General features: G+C 26.9%; 1 protein-coding gene across 1 annotated transcript in view; it reads left to right on the plus strand.

Annotated features, from left to right (window-relative positions):
- The first annotated feature begins 9276 nt into the window (after positions 1-9276).
- The window catches only part of LOC107452986 (uncharacterized), a 36029-nt gene continuing 25882 nt past the window's right edge, over positions 9277-19423 (plus strand). The window contains exon 1 of the mRNA XM_016069630.3: positions 9277-9748. The gene's annotated coding sequence lies outside the window, so the exon portion shown is untranslated. The remainder of the gene's footprint in view (positions 9749-19423) is intronic.

Raw genomic sequence — 19423 nt, forward strand, 5'->3', positions numbered from 1 at the left:
TATATATATATATATGTACTTGCAATGCACCTATACTCTGTAGAAAATTCCGAATCAAATTTTGGAAATAAATTAGTACTAGTACTTCTTACAATAAAACTTTAAGGAAAAAAATCTTACATACCGTAATTTTCATACAGTAATATTTACTGTTAAATCATTGAATCACTGTAATTATTTAAGTATTACGGTAAACATTTTACGGTTATAACGGATAGTACGAATGCTGCACTCAAGGTGTCCATTCTTATTACTGTAATTTGACCCAGAATTTTTTACAGTGCACGAGGTCCACTGCAATAGCCTAATAAACGAAATCGGCAAAATTGCAAGGAGACGGGCCTTCTAATTAGCCTACGACATATAGATTTTTCTTCTTGCCGGAATAATGCATAATTCAGTTTTAAAATTGTGCGAAACATTTTATTATACAAAATTCCATTAGTGTTTAATAGCTCAACAAATTGTTTAAAGATTGTAGTCTAGTTAAGATTAAGTATCTAAAATATAAAATTTTTTATCTTGTACTAACAAATGACTTTTTTTCCTGATTGATATTTTGGTATTAGTACCAGTGTTTGTTGATCAGTATCAAATAATATATTTATGTTTTAAATAGGTATAATGTTATAGAATTATTAATTTTAATACTTTAAATATCGTCAGTTAATTCATTTCAATTGTTTCGATATAGAATATTCATAGAAATATAACTACAATTTAAATATTTTACATAAATGAAGGTAAATAAATCTCCACAAAACATAAAAGTAGCTGCAATAATGTAATTTGTATTTCACATTACGAAGGAAGTTGAAATAATGAAATAAAAAAAGAAGTTATTATTGCATTCTAATTATACAGATCTGTAGAGGAAATAAAATGTTAATATTGAATAATATTTTAATTAGATCCTATGTTCATTCATCCAAATATATTAAGTGAGTTGTTAGATTCTGCAGCACTCAAGCGTGTTACGTGACAACTATGGATCTCCACCCATCCTTTTTTTTTTGCTTTTATAAAGAACAGTATTATTAACATTTTATTACGATACGAAAATTTGTAAGCTAAAATGTTCTTAATAGTTTATTATCCTATATATATATATACATGCATAAAGGGTACCCCAATTTCAATAAAAAAAGCATGAGTATTTCAACATATCTATAATTATTATTTATCGAGAAAAGGAAACTCAATTATCTAAGAATCTAATATATACATGTAATTGAAAAACCAGTGTTCCGTTTTGGAACTTTTTACCGCATCCCAAATTAAATTGGTCAATCATTAAAAAATCATTTACTTTACCATTACAAATATTATTTGATAAAATTAAAAGATGTAAATAAATACCTATGGAAAAATATAATATTAATTTATAATTTTTATATAAAATTATATATTAATTTAAATTAGCTGTAGAGTATTACTATTTTCTTTTTGTACTCGGTTCTAAAATAGTTTATGGAAGAAAGTACATCATGATTGCGCATTGGCTCTAAAATCCATTAATTGACAATTAAAGTACTCAGAAAGAATTAACTATACTGCTTTGTTAAGCTCTCAGCAGTATCTAATAATCCGAGGTATTTGGAAATTTCCCAATAAACATAAGAAAGTAAATTTGTTGAGAACACATCAAAATGAAATTAAGGTGTTTCAAAATGATGACTTATTTTTTTTCAGAAATAAGTTCAACTTTCAAAGATAAGGAACTACTTAAAAATTTTGAAATGCATATGAAGAAAAAGAAACAAACACCACATTAATATGATGAATAAATTTAATGTTTCGAGTTGCTATTATTACTGAAAAAGGCTTTTCACTAACGCGTAAATATTATCAGAGTTATGCTTTAAATTTTATGATTTTCATTTCATTATCTCATTATCTCATCATTATCTTTATAATCGTCAATGTCTGAAATACGACATTCAAAAGTGTAAATTGGCCATCTTTGGTAGTTACGTTTTTTTCCAAATAAGCTTTTTTTTTTTGCATTAGAAAATAGTTTTAATTATGGCTAACTGGAGAAATGCTCCTAATATTTATAAATATTGAAATTTTGACCGTACTAAACCCTCTATAGAGTGCTCGAAATAGCCATTTGTGAACTTTTAAAATATTTCGTATGAAAATTCACTATGGGGAAACGATTCCTATTTTTGTCTTCAGGATCTTTTAATGCCTTCAAAAATAATACACATAAAATTTTTATAAAATTTATTTAGCTGTGAAAATAGAATGAAAGTAATATTTTTTATTCTACGTTTTCCATTAAAATTCCATTTTTGACAGTAAAAATATTTTAGCAAATAGCACAGGCAAAATACTCATTCTAAACTTTTTTATTCGCAATATTTGTTTCATTCTTTATAATGTTTCGTTATTTTTTAATGGCCAGAAATCGAGGCAACAAAGAACTTTAATGAACAAAAAAATAAAATTTTTGCTTGGGATAACTTTTTTATCCAAACTATTAGGTTGCTTTTAAAGGTTAAATGATCATCATTTAATTTTATTTTATAACCGACGTCGAACAGCAGACCCAATTCTGAGTTTGCAACTACCAATGTACAACTCCGTAGCCTTGTAATTTTGAACCCAATCTAGAAGACAAGGGAACTCTTAGACCATGTATTGAGAGAAATTTGCCTTCAATGGGGACTTTTTTTGATGAAACTAACCCGTATTTGCGTTACACGGGGAGAAAAGCCACGAAAATCTCCCACGGTTAACCTGACAGCAAGGGGACTCTAACCTATGATTCGTCTAGCACTGAGGATAATTTACTTCATCACTGGGGTGTATGCGAGCCGAATTCGGTATTCGTATCGAATTGTCATTGCAAAACCCAAAAAATGGGGATTTTTTTTGAACCATTTGGGGGGAGGGAGTAAACACATGCCGAATATAACCAAAAAATTGGTTGTGCCTCAAAATCTTTATTAAAAATTTTAAAAATAGAAAAGAATTCTGGAAGATTCAAATGCTTTTCCGCTTATTGAGCTTCAATCGCCCATTACAAATTTTCTTTAATCGTAACATTATGCAGTGGACAACATGCGAAATCACCGGTTACGAATCGTTGTTCCATCAAATTGATGCCTTATTAATGGAAATTTCTAGGCACAATGTCCGTGGACAGCATAACTCTTTCTAACTCAGTTCAAAGTTCTGAAACTGAAATATACTATTTTCAATGTAATATTGTATTTTATTCGTAAGAAAAGGGCTAACATTTTTAAGATATGTTCGATTAAAATTCTTGAAGGCTTTAGACTAAATACTTAAGCGCAACCGAACTGTACAGAAAATGTAGCAAATGTGAGACACTCATTTTAAAACTAAAATAGGAACATAACAATTATTATGACGTTCATTATTCTAATGTATACATGTGTCCAATGTAAATCATTGATGATTGACTATTCTAGTTCCTCGAAGTTTAAAATGATAACAAATCTTCCACATTTAGAAATGGTGTCATAATATGGTTTAGTATCGAAGTTCTAATTGTTTCAATCTTGGACCATAGAAATTTATAGACAATTTTATTGCAAAACAGAACATATAAGTATTCACTCGCATCTGCTCAATTTTTTCAAACACCATCTATGCTTGTACTTTATTCATTCCAAGAAAGTATAAATCTTCACTGATAACCTACGTGTTTTAGATAATTTTTAATTGAATCCATCACTGTCTTTTGCTACAATAGAGATGTCACATACTAGGGAGCTACATTGAATACTCGGCAATTTTGTTTCATAGCTTTTTGTAATTTATTATCAAGTTCATTCATTCAGAATAAATTTATTCAAATATCACTAATATAAATGGCGAACAACCTTTTTTTTTGTTGTTGTCAGTTACATGAGAGTTTTGAACGAATCTTAGATATTTTTACATTGCTAATTTTAAATCTGCCTTCGATTTCTCTCTACAAGCTGTAGTTTTATGCAATTTAATAATGTGTTCTTAATCAATATTTCATGAAATTCCCTCGAGTGAATGCTAAGTATCCCCACTTCTCTGCTACGTAAGACGTGAAGATAATATATTTATTTTATGATGCGATAAGTTAAGATCAGATGTTTCTTGTCGTAAGCGTTATTATCAAAGGATCAGATAGGTATATATATATATATATANGCATTTTAAATCTGATTTTTTTTTTAAAATCTGATTAACGTGCAATTTCTTTCTCTTACATATGTATATATATATATTTATATATATATTTAGCTTTCTGAGAAAATGTATAATTTCAGATTTGAAATCCTATTTAACAGGACATTATTAATTAACTATTAAATTCTTAACATTTTTAATTAACTATGGAGAAAATTTCATTCTCTCCAAATTAATTTTTGCATTCTGTATTTTATAACACACAGATTCTTACACCACACGATTTTGAATTACCCAATTCCTACCACACAGTTTTATAAAATGACAAAAGCAGTCAATTCATAACATAATCTCTGCGTCCTTTTAAAAATACATGCGTAATTCAATCTTGAAAATAGTGTATTTCAATAATAAAAAGCTAATTGCTTTTGGTGCTTGAATTTTTTTCATTTTTGTTTAAATTTTCAAGTTTTCAGATTTTCATACATCATTTTATTTCTTCTTCAACAGAACAATATTTTGGTTAAAAATGCACATTTCTAAAGGTTTAAATACAATAATATTCAAATAAATACAAGTTTCAAAAAGGTTTTGTATTCAAAAAGATTATAAAACAGGTATGTATAACTAACACTTTAAAATATATGTTTTAATATAGATATAAAATACTTTTTAAATAAAAAAAAATTAATACATAATAATAAAACTGCAAGCAGATAATAAAATGAATTTAAAAAGTTGAATTCACAGACAAACATTTTTATTTACTTCTTACATAAAATAATATTATTCCGACGTAAAGGAAATCGCCTTTCACAACCTTAACTAAAACGTTTTATTTACGTGCTTTAAAATATTGTAAACGCATCGCAAAGCATTTAAAACGCTATGAAATAAAATTTATATTCTGCGATCTATTTGTTTCAATGCCAGCAGATTTACCACCATTAAATCAAAAGAAACAAAAAAAAGTTACAAGAATAATTCAGGCTCAGTTTTTTCCTCTTAACATTTATTAAAGAATAAGTATTTTAATATATATATTTCTTTATCTGAAGTTTATTTTTGGGATATAACAGAGTTTATATTAATTTAGTATTTTAACTAATTGGTTATTAAAAAATATCCTAAATACTTATCCTAATAAAAAATAATTTCATAAATAAATAAGATAAGCTATCAAAAGCATATTCCTATAAATGCATAAGTGCATTTGTCATATAAATATTATAAATTCACACAATTAAGAATATAAATTCACATAATTTGTAGAAAAAGATTATTTCAGGTGATACTTTTTTCAAAACTTCAAGATAAGTTTTTTAAATTTATTTATTTATTTATTTTTTGCAAAGTATACCAAAGATCAAAAATATCTTTAATATTACTTCAGGACCGATTATCTTTTTATTACTTACGATTTAGTTCGATTTGTTTTGTGCCTTCAGTGCCATCGCCTCTAAAGGCTTTGTGTTCCCATTATTTTCATTCGAAGCTCAATCTTGTATACCAATGGCATTTTGATGTTATTGCTATGTTTAATCCGCTTAAATCTTCTACCTCTTACGTTTGAAAAGTCAAAAGTAACGGTTGAAGATACGTCGTTAAAACCGATTAACGCACTTTCTCAGATCACTCCAATAGGTTGCATTCTTATCAAACAAATATGAACACATCTTACAAGATGACATTAATGATAAAAAATAGAATGTTTTAACAGGTTATAATTTTCCTACCCAATTTTTAATGCCTAGAGATTCAGCTAAATTATTAAAGCTCAATGATACTTTTTATTATTTTCTAATTGTTGGAAAAAAAGTTAGATGTTTTTTATTATTTTTTTTAAAAAAGTTGCTTATATATTTTAGTTTAGAACTGCAATTCTTATCAAACAAATATGAACACATCTTACAAGATGACATCAATGATAAAAAATAGAATGTTCTAAGAGGTTATAATTTTCTTACCCAATTTTTTATGTCTAAATATTCAGCTAAATTATTAAAGCTCAATGATACTTTTTGTTATTTTCTAATTGTCGGGAAAAAAGTTAGATGGTTTTTATGTTTTTTATTATTTCTTTAAAAAGTTGCTTATATATTTTAGCTTAGAATTGCAATTATAAGACAAATATTTCCAAAATATTTTCAAAAAATAAGCGACTAAAGTGCTTTTAAAAAGTAAACTTTGTTAGAACCACATATGGAATTAATACTGTCATGCTGTTTTGATAAGTTCTATGTTATATTATGTTCATCAAAAATGCACACGAGTTGCCAAACATATCCAAGTCATTCGGAAATTTAGAACATTTTAATGACACCCTAGTCCTAGTATTTCTCTTAATTTGCAGTCGCTTTAATATGTAATACATAAATATGTAAATTTCATAAGTTTAAGTACATTAAAAATAAATTAGATTTAGAAACTGGTGAGAATATAGGCTTGATTAAAATAAAAAAGTATTTAACCTTTTGAACTTATCTTTGCACTTTGCAGTTATCTTCTTACAGATTTTTTTTTAATGAAAAATAAACTGATGCATTCACTACGAGTTTCCGAAACAATATCTACTGTTTTTTTTATATACATAACTGACGATGAACAGCCGACCCAATTTTGGGTTTACGACTACTAATGTTCAACTCCGTAGCCTTGTAATTTTGAACCAATCCAGAAAACAGGAAAACTCCTGGATCAGTACCCTCAGAGGTATTGATTTGTTATGGGAACTGGAGGAAACGTACATCAATCATCTGTTACTACAGGGAGAGTCTTCTGCCGGCTGAGATCGAACCCAAGAACTCTTGGACATGGCTCCAGTTCCCTACCAACCAGGCTATCCCTGCCCAAAAAGTCCACTGTTTGCACAATTACCATATAACGCCTGGAGGCCATTAAATAAAGTTTCTACAGTTACCATATAACACTTGGAGGCCATTAAATAAGGCTTGCACAGTACCATAAAAGTGTAAATTTGTGTAACATTCAATGTGGTAGATAATTTACGGTACTAGAAAGAAGCCTTCGAGTGCAATAGGTTAAAATTATCATAACCACTTTAATAGTTATTAATAAAAAAGGGTGTAGGAAAAAATATTTACAAAAACATGTGTTCATTGAAGTATTAAGTATGTTATCTCGTGTGACGGGTAAGCTTGCTTTTCATGGCGAAATTAAATATTCAAACTGCAGAGTATTGCTTGATACATCCTAGAAAGATACTTGTTCTTTAAAATAATTATATTTGATTTTGAGAATTATTTAAATATTATTAAATAATTCAAAAACATTGACAAATAATGAAAATTAAAAATTTTTAATGAATAATTTTGACTTGTAATGTATCAGATCTGTACTTGGTCAATGCTTGCACTGTAAAAAGTTTCAATGTATAGTTGCTAAACGTTTTTGGTGCTGAGGTAAACAAAAGTTTTTTACAGTACGTGTAATTACATTTTTTATAAATTTTTTTCACTGTTATAGTTTGTTTATTTGCTTATTCAGTTTTTGTTTGTTTTGTAATATATTTTCACGAACATTCGAATCAATTTATTGGCTTCATATCAAAAACATTTCGTTTAAAAAACAAGCTCATTGTAAATAATATATTTGCACTAATAGTTACAAACAATTGTTATTTTGTCAATTTTATATAATGTTTTGGTACGATAGTTTGAGTTACGTACTTAAAAATATACTTAGTTTATTTTAACGCAAAAAATAGTGACAGCTATTACACCAAATTTTTGGTAATTTTTTTACATGGGCTAAGCCCTATTTTAATTATAATAAAATTTGAAAAATATTAATGCTTCATGAGCAAATTTATTTAGAGAAATTGATGAGGACCATTATCACTGAAACTAGTAAGCTATCACTAGAACTATTTTCAGTTTTCTGCAGAAGTTTCAAATTGGCTTTCTTATTATTTCTAGATAACATTGCAAGTACTAAATAAACGAAAGAATACTTAAGTTTTTTTTGTGAACATTACGTTGGAATAATTTTTTTTCTTCCATAATGCATTTCCAAAACTGATTAACCCTTGTTTATAATCTCAAGAACACACTGAGAAAAAAAAGTACAGTCAATGTCAGTACTCTATGAGACCACCAGAAAGCTCGGTAATTTTTTTCGAAGCACTTAAGTGCTGATTTTGGTAAAATTAGCAATAAAACATGATTTTACAATAATATGTGATAAAATTTGGTAAATGTGGTAAAATTGGTTAATTTCATCACGGTAGCGTAGAGCATGGCATAAAAACCATTTATTCGGTTAAATTTACTTTACAGTTATGTATTTTTTTACTAAATGTAGTAATAAGAAATCCTTACCATATGAACTGAAACATTACCAAATGAATGGTTTAAATACAGTATATTTGGTTTCATTAACAGAATTGTAGTTTTTTTTTTACCCGAAATGTCATTACCATTTAGTACGGCAATTTCAGAATTCTCAGAATTCTTTTCATCGTGCAAATTAAAGCTATTAACTACAAACTTATAAAAATACGTAAATAGTATAATAAATGCAGAGATTTTAGTAAATCAAAAACTAAAAAACTATTCATCTGAGCTAAAGCATGAGCAGAGGAGAATACAGCTATTAATACAGTTGTCATATTTTTATGGCATTATTTATGAATGCTATATAAATGAATAAGGGTAAATATTTTTTATATACTTTTGATGACTCGAATTTTAGATTTATAAATTTTACTGAAATTAAAATAAAACGTAAACTTAATATACTGTTTACTATTATTATTTTTTTATTTACGAAATAAACGATACATATTTTTTTAACGTTAAACTGTAATATATCATCCAAACTAAAATTTTTTAGTGTATATAGTATTTCATGATTTATGGTAATATTTCTATCGCTTCAAGATTTTAACGTGTTAGGTTATTTAAGTCGAAAAGAAATAAAAATATTTTTACTCATTTTTTACCAATACAAATAAATAGTCATTATTACTTTTAACGTTCTGAAAATTCCTTTTATTATTATATAAAAGGAAAGTGATGGTTTAAATTTACTTTCTTTTAATACCCAATACAATTCGATAAATGGAAGGAGTTGCCAGACCAGTTAAGATTTTGTTTAAAAAAAACTTTCTAACCTGATTTGTTAATGATGCGTAAGAAGGTAGAACTTTTAATTCAGTTTTATTTTCGTCCAAAACTTAAATATCATTTAAAATCGCTAGTGAGATGCCGTTTGATTCAGGATTTATACCTAGTTGACCTACATATTGCAGTAGAGATCTAGTCATAACGACGAATGCATCAGTCTGTAAACGCATTGTCAGCATCTTTGCGCCATTCGAGACCCATGGATGGGTGAATGTGCCGCATTTTTTCCATCTTTTTACTCTTCAATCAACCTTGTACCGTTTTCTTTGGAGGTTTGTGAGTAATGTTCCTTAATGTCTCATTTGAATCCTCAATGTACCAGCTACAAAGAACATTAGTTAAAGTGATCTGGGTTCCAGCGAAGCGAAGTTTTAAGTTCGGTGTAGTGAATGAAATTGATAAAACTTGTTGAAAGTACGTTCAAAATCGACGAAGAGAAGTTTGTTATTGGCTAAAAATAGGTATGCTTACAATATACATATTTTTTATTTTATAATATACATATTTACATATTTTTTATATATCGCAATTTTATTTTTTGCTTAATTTAAAATAATTGTACATTCAATAAATTTAACGTACTTTTATTAATAAATAAGCTTTAAAAAGGCTTTCAAAATTGTAAACTATTGAGAAATATAAATCGAAAAATCCACAAAATGTTATGATTTTCATTTTCTTTAATTTTTTTATTCTTGAAATTGAATAATTTGTTTGTTGTATACACTTTAAAAAACTGAGAATATTACAATATTGCAGTTTTTATTTTTCCATTGTATTTTAATAATTTCTAATCAATAAGCACCAGCTAAAAACAATTGATAAATGCGTGTATTAAAAACGTTTGAAATCTACTTATAGTTAGTTAAATCTTAAAATTTTCTACAAAATAATTTACATACTTAAATAATAATATTATTTGATTAATTTTTATTTCAATTCTTTATTTTAATATCTTAAAAAAGACTTAACAAAATATCCTTGCATTATTTAAATCTACATTTGAATTATAATTTTACAATATTCGAAGAATTATTTTAGTTAAATAATAATTTCATTAAAGTATAATATTAACGTGATGCCTTACTAAATCTAAAACAAAATCTATTTATAACTCGTTAATCTTCATTTTTTACCATAAAAGTGTTTCCGTTACATGGTTAAACTAATTCGCACTGTCTCTTTGGGGATTAGCTTTAGATCAATAATCAATATTAAGTGTCAATTATTTTCACATTTAATATTGACTACGAGGGGTTGGCTTTGCGTTTGACTATTTTATCTTTCTTTAAATCGCCTACCATGTATCTCTGCCTACGCTCCTATCTATCCGTTGGGAACAATTGGAATCCGTTGCATTGGGTTTAGGCCCTCAGCCCGAACGTTAATTAAAGATATTTCTTGATGAGAGAACAAGTGTGATTCTCTTGATCTCTTTAAGGGGCTTTCTTTCCTAATTTTATAATAATGAACTATGTTTATGTTCATTATAATAAGATTTATATAATAAATCAGTTTTTCCTAAACAATTTTATTTATTTTTTTGGGATAAATGTCTCTTCTTCATATCCAAATTCAAATGTATCAGAAACGGCTTTAATATGCTTAATGCTGAAATGATGCTAACTCCATTAATCACTAAAATGGACTAACCACCACCATCATGAAGTTACTAATAAATAATTTAAAAGTAATTTCTTAGTAAAATTACTTATTTATTCAGGTACTTATTTAAAATTAACTTATTATTATTTTTTTATATATTATTATGTTATTTATTATTATTAATTTAATAATAAATTAATAAATGAGACATAAATAAATATTAATAAATCAATATTGATAATTTTATAAATGTTTACTTGGAGTTTTTAAAACTATTCATAAAATTTTTTTGACATAATAATGTTTTTTTTTTATTATTTTATTTTATTATTAGCTCCTTAATAAATTTTACTTTTCTTTTTGACAATTTTTGAAATAAAAAAGATAATCTTAAACACAAAGTATTGCTTACAAATTAAAAACTCTATATTAAAGTAATTAAAATATTTTTACCTTATTTATATACATCAAATATGCTTACTTTAGTTTATATATAATAGATGTATAATAAAGATCGTTACTTTTATTGGTAGAATACAAAACTATTCCGATATTAATGCTTAAAAATTAGAACACATGAAACAATATTTTCTTGGAAAGATTTATTAATGCNATAATATTTTTTATTTTATTATTTTATTTTATTATTAGCTCCTTAATAAATTTTACCTTTCTTCTTAACAATTTTTGAAATAAAAAAGATAATCTTATACACAAAGTATTACTTACAAATTAAAAACTCTATATTAAAGTAATTAAAATATTTTTACGTTATTTATATACATCGAATATGCTTATTTTAGTTTATATATATGTATAATAAAGATCGTTACTTTTATTGGTAGAATACAAAACTATTCTGATATTAATGCTTAAAAATTAGAACACATGAAACAATATTTTCTTGGAAAGATTTATTAATGCTCATAAATATTTATAAACTAGAGTAAAAGTTATTAATGCAATACGGTCCCAGGAGTTTAATTAGCACAAATTTCCTTTAGATATTTAATCCTTTTTTTTCATACTTTATTTCTAGCTCATGAATTTTATAAGCAGTTATTTATAATAAATATTGGCAAAATTTAATCACTTGTTATTTTAATAAATGGTGTTGAGTGTTTATGGAGATGAACATATAAAGAACATTAATGGGTAGAAATATAATTATTTTTTATAAAAAAAAAACTAATCAAAACATATTCGAAATAGATCTGATTATAAGGTTTTCTGTAAAAAAAAATTTTTCAATAAAATAAGTTCAGTTTTTTAAGAAACTTTAAATTTCACAGAACTTTAAAATCAGGCTCCATATTAGAAAGTTTTATTTAGAAGTTCATTTTATATTAAGTTCTCTGATGTCATAAATAATGGAACCGAAAAATCAGTTCACATAAAAATGCTGTGCTGAATGAAATCAACTGCAATGCAAAAATTTGCGGATCAAATTATGGTATAAAGTACAGGCACTTTGGGTGCATCATTTTTAAAATCCATTTTACCGTAAAATTCATTTCTACCGTGAAATATTATACCGTAATTTTTACGATAATATTTATTTAATTAGAGTGATTCAGTGATTTTACGGTAAATATTACTGTAAAAAATACCGGCACCTTGAGTACCGGTACTTTTTATCGCAATTTAAATCGGAACTTTTTACAGTGTGAGGAAGCGGGGCTTTATTTACAAGTACAAGTTACTCGGTTCTAAGAAGTAAGATCATTTGCAGTTGAATAAATATAATTAAATTTTTACTCAGCATTGTTTAGTTATGCGTGTGTGTGCCAAATAGTTAAATTGTGCGTGCGTTTGTGTGCCGACCAGAAAACGTTTTGACCTAGTCTTATTTTTATTAAATGATTTAAATTTAAAGTCAATATAACCGTTTTGTGAGCCCCCGAGGGTCTGCGGTCAACAGTTTAAGAATATTTGTATTAGATTAATAATCACAAAATTTCTAATGTCTTTTATGCTTCGAAATAAATAAAAAAATCCCAAATTTGGCTGCTATTTAAATTCTTCTTAATCTTTCTTGCATATCCTGTTATTTATAGTTCTTTGTTTCATTCATAAGATCATATCAAAACCAAGAATGACTTTTAACCACTAAAGCGATAAAATAATTCCGGCAATCAAAAATAAATCCCGTTGTCTGTCTATTGTGAAGAAAGTTTGTGAATTTTCTCTTTAATGGTTCTAAAGCGAGTCGATTGCTGTCTATTAGAATCTCGGTCGTTGAATATTAACAAGCGATTCTCGAATTTGATGAAATCAAAAAGTTTATTGTTACTCAAAATATTAACTCAGAAGAAGAGGAAAATTATTTAAAAAGAGTATCATTTCAATATTTCTTTTAGAGATAAAACTATTTTTATTTGTTTCACATTTTTAAATATGTGAATACTATCGAAGCAAATTGTTTGCATAAAATAAGTAAAAACTTTGTAATCTTCAATAATTTCTCTATTGTAAAGCTTTTCATAATATTTTCCTTATAGGAAAACTATTTTAATATTTTAAAAGAACGAAACCTAAAAGGTATTTATTTAGCATTCATTTCTAGGTAAAATTAGAATGATTAATGAGGTAATATATTTTCCTATCTGTCACAAGATAATAATTATTAAATTATCAAAATACGTTTTAATTAATAAAGTTCTATTGCTTTCAACATTAATTAAAATAAAGCCATAATTTTTTCCAGATAATATTCATTGTCATCTATAACACTTTTTTAATCTTGTTTTGTAAATATTCTTGCTTCGATCCAAAATATTCCATTTAAAATACATTATGAAAATATAAAAGGAAGGTTGGATGATTTATTGCGTTGTTTACCTCAATATATTAGTTAAAGTTATTGTTATAGCTGTGGAAAATAAAATATCAAGCATAAACCGAATTTAAACTCATTACGCTGTTTCGATGTTATACTTCAACTATTAAATACGCCTGTTTTTTTCAGAGCCATCACTAGACTTGGTGAGAAAAACTTTAGGTTCCCTCCTAATTTATCAAAACCGATTCTATGATTCTTTTTTTTCAAAAGTCATCCTTAAAAATGGACAACTTGAACTTTTTCTATTACAACTACCATAAATTTTATTTTTATTTTCGAATTATGAATCTTTTAATTTTTATTAATAATATATACAGGTATAGTGCGGGAATAAGGAACGATTAGAAATGAGAAATTTGGGTTTAAGAATTCTGCTTAAAAAATCATATATAGATTTTTAAATATATAAAATTTTATGATTTTGAGTTCTGTGCATAGAAATGAACATAGATAGATTTCTATGTACCAATAGATTTCTATTTTTCATAATTCATGATTTCAGCTACTCCATTCTATCCTTATGATTGAAAATGAAAAATAGCAAACCAAAAATAAATATTAATATTTTCAAAACCAAAAATAAACTTCAAAAACAATAAAATTTTTTTAAATAGGGAATATTATATAAAAAAATCCTTTATAAATTTAAAAATTCATTTATTTATTTAAAAATGCATTTTTAAATATCACTGGTCCAGATCCTACCGCTAATTTGCAATTCGACGCCTTAATTTGCCTTTAACGACTCGTTCTCTTTTTTGGTGATTTTTATCTTGATCGTAGTTGGTCGCAATTATAATGCAAGCTTTTATTTCTTTTATAATTTGTTACCTGAACTAAAACAAAGCTAAAAATACAGTTATTTTTTTAATTTTATTTATTTGCTAAACCGAAATGAACGCCTCTAGAGTGGAAAATCCCGGGCCTAATTTGAGTTCTAAAAATGAGAAAACCTTGGAAAATGCCTCGTTTGCCCCACCCTTACGACGGCTCTATCTGTGAGCTACTTCTCTTTATAAATAAAAAAAGGATTTACCTCAAAGGTATTTGTTTTCATTATCCATTTCTTTGAATTATTAATTATAAAACGAGCATCATGCATTGTCATTAAATGACGCGTGAAAAATTATCACGCGATGTGATTTGACATTCAATATAGCGAAACGGGATTTAATGTACTTTTCTCCTTCGTATACTAATAATAATTTTCTCTCAGAATAAAATAATAAAAAAAATCTGACAATAAGCTTGCTAATGGTAACTTGATTAGAGGGTTTTCTATCACTAAGTGAAGCTTACAAGTTAAGTAGCATTAACAAACTTTATTATCAGCTTAATAAATCTATAATTCATTAAGAAAAAACAGGATATCATTTAGGAATCCTCATAATGTTTTTTTTACTATTTGCTTTTAGACTGAGAAGTCTATTTGCTTTGGAAATTTGTAAAATAAATCGACTTTGTTCAACTTCAATTTTTTTTACACAATTTCTAATATAAGAGTGTATGAAAAATTAAAATTATCATTATATTAAAATTGTCAATAATATTAAAATTGTCAAATGAAATCATTATATTGAAATTGTTAAAAATATTAAAATTGTCATTAAAGTTGAAATTTTTGCATATTTTTTTATCTCTTTATTACATAAAATCTGATTTGAATTCACAACAGTTTGAAAATAATCATTTTGCCTAAAATATTAAAACAATTAGAGTATCACGCCGTGAAAAAATTTTGGTAAATTTACCGTACTGTATGGGGATGACATTTCTGATTAAAAAACCCTCACAATTTTGGTCAATAATATCAAAATATACGGTATTTAAACCATTCATTTGGTAATTTTTTCGTTCAAATGAATATTCTGGTTTTTAAAATTTTAGCCCTTATTGCTACACATTAAGCGTAAAATACAAAACTGAAAATTAAATTTGATCGAATAAATGTTTTTTTTTTGCATGCTCTAAGGTATCATTAAAAAATTAAAAAAACTTTACCACATTTGTCAAATCCTAGCAAAGATTATAAAAAACTATTTTATTGTTAATTTTACCAAAAGCACTTCGAGAAAAAAAGCCAATTTTTTCGGTGTTCACATAGAACCAGAAATAGGGTAAATTTTACCCTACTCTGGTAGTTTGAACTGTACTTTTCTTCTCAGAGCCTTAAAAATGAAAGCAATTTTTTTAAATTTCTGAGGCAGGGGGGAGATGAATATGTTCCCTTTTTCGATTTAATTACCATTTTTTATCCGATAATTAATCCTCAGAAAATTTATATTTTTACATAGTTTGTTTTGCAAATTTAATACAAAATTGTTAAAACAAATAGTCATGTCATCTTTTTCAAGTCTTATGGCAAAAATTTCGTTTTATTATTATTGTTAATTTTACCAAAATCTCTTATGAATGCAAGTCGGGAAAAATTACAGATCTTTTCGGAGTTCCCACAGAGCCAGAAACACGATAAATTTTACCGTATATTGGTAGATTTTGCCATACTTTTTAACAGTGTAAGTTTCGCTTCCCCAATAATTTAATCCACGTTTTTATCCGATAATAAATCCTCAGGAAATTTATATTTTTACGTAGTTTGTTTTGCAAATTTAATAAAAAAATTGTTAAAACAAATAGTCATGCCATCTTTTTCAAGTCTTATGGCAAAAATTTCGTTTTATTATTATTGTTAATTTTACCAAAATCTCTTATCAATGCAAGTCGGAAAAAATTACAGATCTTTCCGAAGTTCCCACAGAGCCAGAAACACGATAAATTTTACCGTATATTGGTAGATTTTGCCTTACTTTTTTAACAGTGTAAGTTTCGCTTCCCCAACAATTTAATCCACATAGAACATTTTATACGAATTGAGTTTCAGTCAAAACTACGAACCAGCTTTTATTTTCGTTTCAGAAAAAAATCCTTTAATTCAGGAAACGAATCAGAATCGACTCTAAGAAACAGACAATCCTTTGTTTTCCTAGAACATATTTTAAGCATTTTATAGTGTCCGCAGCATTTTATTACTCACGTCATCCTCTCCCCTTTACTTGATGCGTGAAAGTTGCTCAGAAGAAGGGTCGCTCTTCTACCATCTTATCCGAGCATTCATCCATTGCTTTTTGTTTTAAAACTTCCTAGTGTTCGACAAAAAAAAAAAATTCTTGTGAACAATGTTTGACAAATAACTGTTTGAAGAAGGAGATTTTCAATAATACTCGAAGCATGGCCGGCACTCGACAAAAACAAAAGTTTTTTTTTCTTTTTCCCTTTCATTCTTTTGTTTAAAAATTGAGGTAGTAAGCGTGAGTATGAGTAATCAGTCAAGATCTTTTTTTTTTTTTTTTTTGAATTCCATAAAAAAGAAATGATTTTATAGTCTTGAGTTTCATTGAAGTTGCTATTGATATTGTTTATTTTCGAGAATTGAATATAGCTTGTTTCAAAAACAAATAAAGCACTTTTTCTCAGATTGTAGGAAAAAAAATTTTGAATGTCGAGAATTGTTAAAATATTGGTTAAATCAGAGGCCTTTAAACTGCGATACTCGGGACAAAGTCAGCCTGCTAGCGGCATCAGAACTGACATGAAAATACAGTGGCAATCTACAGCGTATTTTGTTTATTTTTTAGCGTATTGTAAGGGTGAGTATGAGTAATCACACATGAGCATTCTTTTTTTTGCATTCCATAAAAATGAATGATTTTATAGACTTGAGAGTCATTGAAGTTGCTATTGATATTGTTTATTTTCGAGAATTGAATAGTTTACTTCAAAAAAAAAAATAAAGCACTTTCTCTCAGATTGTAAAAAATGCTTTTCGAATTTCGAGTATTTATAAAAATATTGGTTAAATCAGAGGTCTTTAAAGTACGATACTCAGGACAAAGTCAGCCTGCTAGCGGCATCAGAACAGACATGAAAATACACTAACAATCTACAGTGTATTTTGTTTACTTTTAGCGTATTGTAAACGTGAGTACGAGTTTGAATCATGAAAATTGTTTTTTTGTATTCCATAAGAATGAATGATTTTATAGTCTTGAGTTTCATTGAAGTTGTTATCGATATTGTTTATTTTCGTGAATTGAATGGTTTATTTCAAAAACAAATAAAGCACTTTTACTCAGATTGTAAGAATTTTTTTGAAGTTCGAATATTGTTAAATTATTAGTTAAATCAGAGGTCTTTAAAGTACGATACTCGGGACAAAGCCAGTCTGCTATCGGCATCAGAACAGACATGAAAATACACTGATAATCTAGAGAGTATTTTGTTTACTTTTTTAAAATTTACAATGTAAGTAAATCTTACAAAATCTGAAATCCGGAAGAAATACAATTACTGGCATAATTCTATAATGAAAATGAACAACATTTCAAGTGTAATTAATCATAGGTAAAAAAGGGTTAGAGAAACTTGGAAGTTAGTACAATATAGTATCGTCATTAAGTTATTTGTCATTAAAACCACGGAGAAAGAAATTCTGGTAAAATTACCGTAATTTATGATAATGATAATTGTGGTAAAAGAAGAAAAAACAACATATTTCTGGTTAATAAAGCCGAAATATACGGTATTTAAACAATTTATTTGGTAATTTTTCCGTTCTTGTAGTAACGTTTTGCTGAAAATTCTAGTTTTCCAAATTATAGTTCTTATTACCTACCTCACAGTTTGTAAAAAATACAACACTGAAAAATAATTTTAACCGAAAAATGGTCTAAAGTATCCTTATAAAATAACCAAATTTTGCCACATTTTATAAAACCATATTTTTGTTAATTTTATCAAAATCATTACCAAAGTGGTTCGGCAAATATTACGGAACTTTTCGGTGTTCCCATAATATCAATTATTTATATTACTTTTAATTTTAATTTCTAAACTGGGGGAGAGGAGTATGTTCCCCTCTTTTATTTAATTGTCACTTTTTATTCACTGTCACTTTCTATTAATAAATCCTCAGACAGTTTAATTTTTTAACAGTTTTCTTTGCAAATTTAATAACATTTATCTTATATGAAGTAGTCACGTGATCTTTTTCAAATTTTGAGGCAGAAAGCTTCACTTAGATATCGCTTATTTGATAATCGAAAATATCGTTTTGTTGCATCGAATCATTTTACAAGCAGGCGAAATCAATGATAGCCGTCATAAGGCAAAAGAATAATTCTCGTTCTTGCAACCGGAACATTTGAATAATTATGTCTAAGCAAATTTTCAATCAATTGTCATAATTTCTAATCAATTCCAACTTGTTCTTAGTAACATAATACAAAAAAGGAAGAAAAGAAAGGAACACATCAAATACAATAATCATATTTCTCACTTTGTAAACGCAAAACAAATAGTATTTGCAGCCGATCCCTTCTTCCATAAATAGCCAATAAACGGTGCAACTCTACTATGTTAAGTCAGGATTCAGATCGTGCTGATATGAGGATAAAATGGGGCAAGAAAAAAATTTTGTAGTTTTGACCCAGTCCTCGAGCAACCTAGAGAAATTTTGTGTAGGCGTATCGCACTTAATCGAAAAGAAACATAATATAATCATTTTGAAAATTTATTCGTTGCTATTCATTCATTGTAATTTGCGGCGTGATCAGAAGCTATAAGCGAAAATGAGGAAATAGATGTTCTGAAAGTTTTCGCCGGAACTGCCGACTCGCAAAGATTTTATGTC

Source organism: Parasteatoda tepidariorum, chromosome X2 (genome assembly GCF_043381705.1).
Source record: "Parasteatoda tepidariorum isolate YZ-2023 chromosome X2, CAS_Ptep_4.0, whole genome shotgun sequence".
In the NCBI taxonomy this organism is placed as follows: Eukaryota; Metazoa; Arthropoda; class Arachnida; order Araneae; family Theridiidae; genus Parasteatoda; species Parasteatoda tepidariorum.